The sequence below is a fragment of the Urocitellus parryii genome, chromosome 14 (genome assembly GCF_045843805.1).
Source record: "Urocitellus parryii isolate mUroPar1 chromosome 14, mUroPar1.hap1, whole genome shotgun sequence".
Taxonomy (NCBI): domain Eukaryota; kingdom Metazoa; phylum Chordata; class Mammalia; order Rodentia; family Sciuridae; genus Urocitellus; species Urocitellus parryii.
In genome coordinates this window covers 19,283,621-19,291,268 of record NC_135544.1, presented here as the reverse complement: position 1 = coordinate 19,291,268, position 7,648 = coordinate 19,283,621, and the positions used below count along the sequence as shown (strand labels likewise).

The 7,648-nt window shown below is 39.7% G+C and overlaps 1 pseudogene; it reads left to right on the top strand.

Annotated features, from left to right (window-relative positions):
• Positions 1-1,069: 1,069 nt before the first annotated feature.
• On the top strand, positions 1,070-2,771 carry LOC113192714 (nuclear receptor coactivator 4 pseudogene; annotated as a pseudogene).
• The last annotated feature ends 4,877 nt before the right edge of the window (positions 2,772-7,648 follow it).

Genomic DNA, 7,648 nt, shown 5'->3' with positions numbered 1-7,648 from the left:
AAAAACATAATTGAAAATTTGGTTTCCTTTTTAACTGAAGATATTTTAGGGTTTTAAGGGCAATTTATTTATTATTTTTTGGGGTGTGTACCGGGGATTGAACTCAGGGGCACTTGACCACTGAGCCACATCTCTAGACCTTTATTTTATTTTATACGTGACAGTGGAATGCATTACAATTCTTATTACACATATAAAGCATAATTTTTCATATCTCTGGTTGTATACACAGTATATTCACACAAATTTGTGTCTTTATATCTGTACTTTGGATAATAATGAACATCACGTTCCACCATCATTTCTAACCCCATGCCCCCTCCCTTCTCCTCCAACCTCTCTGCCCTATCTAGAGTTCATCTATTCCTCTCATGCACTCTCTTCATATCCCACTATGAATCAGCCTCCTTATATCAAAGAAAACATTCGACATTTGGATATTTGGGATTTGCTAACTTCACTTAGCATTATCTTCTCTAACTCCATCCATTTACCTGAAAATGCCATGATTTTATTCCCTTTTATTGCTGAGTAATATTCCATTGTGTATATATGCTACATTTTTTTTTATCCATTCATCTATTAAAGAGCATCTAGGTTGGTTCCACAGTTTAGCTACTGTGAATTATGCTGTCTAGCCCTATTTTGTATTTTATTAGAGACAGGGTCTCACTGAGTTGCTTAGCACCTAGCTAAATTGCTAAAGCTGGCTTTGAATTCGAGATCCTTCTGCCTCCGCCTCCTGAGCCTCTGTGATTACAGGTGTGCAACACCACACTCAGCCTTAAGGGCAATTTAAATGACATATTTACACATATAATTTATAGACACATTACATGTATGCAATATGTACATACACACATTTAATCTTTTGATTTCTAGTTCTATTGATTGGGATTAGCCTCTGTGGGCTGTTATTTCCATTGTGCAAATAGTGGACACAGAATTTCTTATCATTTTAAAATGGGATCAGGGGGACCTGGGGCACCCAGGCTGGGGATAAAACCACGGCTTGCCTGCAAGGTAGCTGGCCTGGCCAGGACCTGCCTTTTGAGGAACAGTGAGCAGAATGAATACCTCCCAGGACCAGAGCAGCTGCTCCAGTAATAGAGAAGCCCTTTTGAGATTTAGAGATTCTCGGAGGGACTTGGAGCTTGCTATTGGTGGAGTTCTCTGGGCTGAACAGCAAATTAAAGATAACTTGCAAAAGGTGAAAGCTCAGATTCACAGTTGTATAAGCCGTCATCTGGAATGCCTTCAGAGCCGTGAGGTATGGCCGTGTGAACAGGTAGATCTCATGTACCAACTTAAAGAAGAGACACTTCAGGGCTGGGGTTGTGGCTCAGCAGTAGCGCACTTGCCTGGCATGTATGAGGCACTGGGTTCGATTCTCAGCACCACATATAAATAAATAAAATAAAGGTTAATCAACAACTAAAAAAAATTAAAAAAAGAAAGAAGAGACACTTCAGCAGCAGGCTCAGCAGCTCTACTGGTTATTAGTCCAGTTAATTTGCCTTATCCATCAACTGGAGTGTACCCAAAATAAAGATCTAACCAATCAAGTTTCTGTGAGCCTGGAGAGACTGGACAGTTTGACCCTTAAGCCTGAAGATTCAACTGTTCTGCTCTTTGAAGCAGACACAACTGCATTGTGCCAAACCATCACCACCTTGGGGTCCCTCAAGACCACTCAAATTCCTGAGCACCTTATGGCTCATGCTAACTTATCAAACATTGGACTCTTCCTAAAGAAAAAGATTCTGGAAAACCAAGTTAGCAAAAATTTAACAGCCATTCTACTACCAGTTCTTTCTCCATTGAAGTTGAAAAGGTTGAAGATCTAGAGCTCCTAGATCAAAATGCGATGGGGTTGTCTGATTGGCTGGTGACTCCCCAGGAACCCTGCAAGTTGGAGAAACCTGAGAATGGCAGCCATGAAACCAGTGAGAAGTTTAAGCTCATATTCCAGGTGTTCCAGGAGCCCTGCAGTGTGAATGATTGGCTTGCCAGACCTGACTCCTGTACCAACTGTTGGAGCAACAAACCCAAAGGTGGGGAGATTGAAAACCTGGGCAGTCTGAAATGCCCGAATGACCACCTGGAAGCCAAGAAACCACCATCCACCGGCAACATAATCACTGAGGATTGGCTTGTCCAGAATCATTGGGATCCATATAAAGTAGAAGATGTATGCAAAGCCAATGAGCTTTGCACTAGCTTTGCAGAATGTGTGTGGGAGGAGAATTGTGAGAAGGAAGCTTTGTGTAGATGGCTTCTGAAGAAAGAAGGAAAGGATAAAGATGGGATGTCAATGGAACCCAAACCCCAGCCTGAATATGTAGTTCTGTCCTTCCCGGAAATGAGGTAACAGAACAAGCTAGGGCACCAAAGGCAATGGCTCCTTTTAGAAGTTCTGATTCCTTTCAAGTCATAAGGAACAGTTCCTTGTCAGGGTGGCTCATCAGGTCCTCATGCAAAGAAGGAAGTCCCAAGGAAGTGCCTAGTACTGAGGACAGGGCTAGCAAACAAAAGCTTAAAAGCCCCGTTACTACTTCCTGGTGTCCCTTCACACTGCTGACCGGGTCCTGCCAGGAAAGAAAGTGGGAAACCTCAGCCATCTATCCTCGGCAGAAGACTAGTGGTTACTTTGAAAGAAGGCCTAGGAGGTATTTCTTAACTCACTCCTTCAAGAGGAACAGAAACTCCCTCCAGACCGTTATAGCCTCCCAACAGTTTGTGATCTCTACCTGTATGCAGCTTCAAGTTGATAAAGCTTCAAGTTGATAAAGTGGTTATATCAAACTCCTCTCCAGATGTGAAGGCATGGACTACTATCCCAGCAGCTTCTCTGCAGATTATCACACATCTGTGAACTGGGTGATTGCAGCTTGCCAAATCATCATGTTCCTGGGTCCGACCAGTTAGCTTAGTTTCTTTCATAATTTTGAACTAGCCAAGAAAAATCATCAAAAATTACGAGTTTCTTTGTAAAAGAAAGAGGTTGTTTGTTGATGCTGAGGTTATTCATTTCCTTCTTTCAGAAGTATTCACTTAATTTGTCCCCACACTACAAATGCACCATCTTGGTGGATAGGTTATCATCAGCTTCCATGGCTCTTTAGATTGGGTTGTTAACTAGTACATAAACACTGTAGTTTTGAAAGTGAATATTTCTATAACCAAATTGTGCTGATGTATTCTAAAGCTAGTAAACTTCCCTAAACTTTTGATTGCCCCCCCCAAAAAAGTGGGATCAATTTTTACAAATGTTCAAATGCTAAAAAAAAGTAGTTATCATCTCTCTATATGAAGAATAAGTTATGCACACATACACACGATATACATATTCAAATATATTATCTCACTTTTTTTCTGCTCAACGTGCAAACACTAAAGAATAGTGTCTCACTGATAAATATCCATTATGTCTCTTATTTATCAGTTTTTTTTAAAGTTGACAGTTTATTATTCAGTTCAAGAAGATTTGCAAATTTTATACCTTCTTTGCTACATGTCTCTTTTGGTACATTTTGCCCTTTACTTTGCAATCCCACATTGTCTTGTAATAGTCTTTTAACAGTTGCTTTTCTTTTTCACAGTTGGCAGTGGAATTCTGCCTTCATGCTGTGTGTTTTCTACCGGTCCTTAGTATTAGGTGATGCAAGTGTTTTAATTTTTTAGTATTAGAACAGATACCTCTCGGAGGACACAGCCCTCTTTAGAGATGTGCCCCTTTTCCAGGAACCTCCTGTTTGATCCCCAGCAGTCAAAGAAGAATTGGGTGGTTCAAATAAGATGGAAGGAAAAATATCAACCTTTGATAGTAAAAGAACAATCAATAATTTAGGAACACCTTTTTAGCCAAAGAAATATCGTCTAGAGTATTTTTTATTATCTGATATTAAATGACAGCAGTAGAAACAGTTTACAGATGGCATTGTCATAAGTTAACTCATTGGTCAAGAAAAAAATCCACTGTATATTCAGGAAAAATACAGAGAAAAGAAAATCAAAGTGTGTAGAATAGGAAAAAAAAAAAAAACAGGAAAAAGTTTAGTCATATAAAGAAACAAACAAGAACCGATGAATATAATTTGTATTTAGTTCACCTTAAATGGGTCCTTAAAAAATGGTTTTATTTTTAAGGCAAATTATATCTTTAGATCTAGGAGGGAGAAGGGCTTAAATGGCTTATGCTTCTTGCTTCTACTCTTTCCCCCGCCCTCCTCACCCCGCCAGCATCTACCCTGCAGTCACGATGGACTTTCAGAAATATAAATAAGATGACATATCAGTCTCCTGTTTAAAATTTGCTGTGACTTTAATTTTATTTCTAGGAAAATCCAGGTCTCTTTTACTTGAATGACCTGGAACCTGACTCCTCTCCAATTTCTTTTCACTCCGTGCTTCCGTGGCCCCTAGATTTCTTCTGCCACCCCAGCCTTCCTTCAGCTGCTCAATCATATGGACTTCCTTCCCCCTCGTGTCCTTTGCTCCTAAATCTCATGGCCCTGCAGCCCTTCCGTGAATGCTTCAGATGGAAAAACCTGCCTCACATCAGCATCACCACCCGAGAAGGTAGGCCTTCTCTGTGCCCGTCAAACTACCACTACCTGGTCCTCAAAAGCATATCTTTCATGTTACAGTGTCCACATTTGCTGGATTAATTGGTTAATGGAATAGACAATTCCACTAGATGTCAAGCTTCATGTGGACCTTGATGGTATCTGTCTCAGTGCTGTGGCCCCAGAACCTAGCACTGTGCAGGCCCACTCAGATGCTCAATGATACAGATACTTTTAAGTTGTTAGTAAAACATATAATTTACCATCTGAACTATTTTTAAGTACTTTCCATATTTCCTGCCATCACCACCCAACCATCCACAGAAGTCTTTCTATCATCTTGTGGTGCTGGGATTGAACCCAGGGCAAGGGCAAGTGCTTTACCACTGAGCTACCTTCCCAGACCTTTTAAACATTTTAGTTTGAAACAGGGTCTCACTAAGTTGCCCAGGCTGGTCTCGAACTTTCGACCTTCTCATCTCAGCCTCCTGAGGAGCTGGGATATAAGGGCCATAAGCTATCAGAGACTACTCAGATGAGTAGTGAGATGAGTAGTCCCTTTTGTAAAGTGATGAATCCTTTGTAATGTAAAATGATATCTCTCCCAACTTAACCACTAGGGAAGTTCAGACTTTTCTAAGTCTGATATTCTTAAATAAGAATCACTCAAAAGGTCACTGGTGGATCTAGAAATATTTGTACACATGGGCTGTCACAAGAAAGTATTGCTGATGAGATCTGAGAGAAAAAATATGGAAGAAAAAGTGAATAGGAAAGCAGATAAATTGGCATAAATCAGAAATAGGACACACACTTGAAATCTCTTTAGCCCTTGGGTATGGTAAGATCTTTTACCAGTGAATGCTGGCTAAGATGTTGTGTTTCCTTTAAACATGGGTTTGTTTGTAATAAACAAGTAATGGAAAGTGTTTTACTCTAATAAAAGAAACTACTCAAGAAAGCACAGATTCTGGGAAAAGTGGTTTAGGTTTTATTCCTATGAGATACTTTCAAAGCTACAATACTGTATTGTCAATTGTCTCGAAACTCACTGTCAGACAAAATCCTGTGTGTGTGTGGGGGGGTGTGAGCTCAGAAGGTTCAGAGTATTCTACTAAGACTTTTGAGGCTTGTGGAGGCAGAAGACATATCCACCCCCTAAGTTTCAATGTAATAAAACAGGAGTCAAAGCAAATTGGAGGCTGCATAGCAGATGTGTGTACATGATGGCATGTTTATGTAGAGTGCTAATTACAACAAATGCTGCAGCGGTGAGAGACACCAAAGCTGGTCTTATAATGAGCAGGTTTAATGAAAGACAGTGTCTCCAAAGCACAGTGATTTGATGTCAATAGAAACACTTTCCCTGAACTAGCACAATTAGCATGAATGTAACTCAAATCTGCTTAATTTACAAGTGAATCTTTGAGAACTAATAGTAAGCCCTGTAAATGCCATTATAAATCACTATGTCTAAAATCCTTCAAACAATGGATTCAGCACAAGAAACCTTTGTGAAGGCCAGCCAGTATTCAGTCAGGTCAGTTTTTTTTTTTTTTTTTTTTTTTGTATTTTGAAATATTTTAAAAATAGTATTCCCTGTCTTAAAAAAGAAACTTAATAAATGAGGATGAAAAACCGGCTACAGTCAAAGCAAAAGTTGCAGTGAAAAAAGTGAATGAACTGATCACAGATCTGCAGGAAGTGTGTTCTCAAGGTGAGTAGCTTCTTATTACTAGATACCACCAGTGCTGTGTGAAGTGCTGAGCTCTGCAGGATTTTCCTGTTCCCATCAGTTAGCATAACATCATTTGGCTCCTGTGCTAGGTATTGATGTTATGCAACATAAACACGCTTATGTAAGAATACTGCTGGTTGCTAATCAATACCTTCAGAGCACACATGTTTCAGACTGTGCTTTCTAAATACTGCTGCAATATGTTTGTACAACCAATTGTGAGCTACCTAGAAAGTGGTCTCAAAATACATAGTCTGGATAAGTATTTATTTTATGTTTTTTAACTGCACGTTCACTTCCTGTTACATGGCTTCTCCTGTATGGCAACCAGTACTAATGGCATATGTGTATGGAACACCTGCTTGATTTTTTTCTGTATAAAACAAAATGACTATTGCCTTATTATCTTTACTTGGAACTGATTGTCCTAGGCAACCCCCTTTCTCTGGTCACTTCTCCCCAGAAATGCCCAGGCATATCTGGGTTGCTAATAAGAGCCTTGGATCCAGGTTTGAATGCGGTTCCCCTTCTTATTAGCTTTGCATCTAGAGTAGGTTTCCTCATTTGCAAAACATAGATAATAGTACCTATCTTGAAGAATTGTTAAATGGTTAACAATCCACTGCCACTGACTTAGTATTTATAATTTTACTGCCAGTCTAATATAAGGATAGGCTATGACAAAAAGAAAATATCCAAGTAGATTGCTTCACTGGCTGTCTTTATATTGGTGGGAAAAAATACATGATTTCTAATGGTTTCTAAAATCACATACATACTTTATTTATTTAAACATATTGGGCTGGGGTTGTGGCCCAGAGGTAGAGCCCTTGCCTAGCATGTAAGACACTGGGTTCCATCCTCAGCACCACATAAAATAAAATAAAAATATTGTGTCCACCTATAAATAAAAAATAAATATTGAAAAAATAAACATATAGAAATAAAAATAGAAATAAAAAAATAAACATATGTATTTCGACAAAGATCTGATTTAAGTGGGATTATGGTTTGGGTCTAGAATGGCCCTCAAAGACTCATGTTGAAGGTTTGGTCCCCAATGCAGCAATGTCAGAGAAGTGATTGGACCATGAGGGCTTTAACTTCATTAATGGATCAACCCAAAGGGGATTCATAGCTGCATGGACTACTGGGAGGTGGTGGAAACTGTAGTGGGCATAGCTCATCCCTGACCCCTTATTCTGTTTCCCTGCCATGAGATGAGCAAGTCTCCCCGTCACATTCTCTTGCTGCCATGAGGTTCGCCCTCACCTCAGACCCAAAGCAATGGAGCCAGCTGACTATGGGGTGAAACCTCTGAAACCATGAGCCAAAATAAATC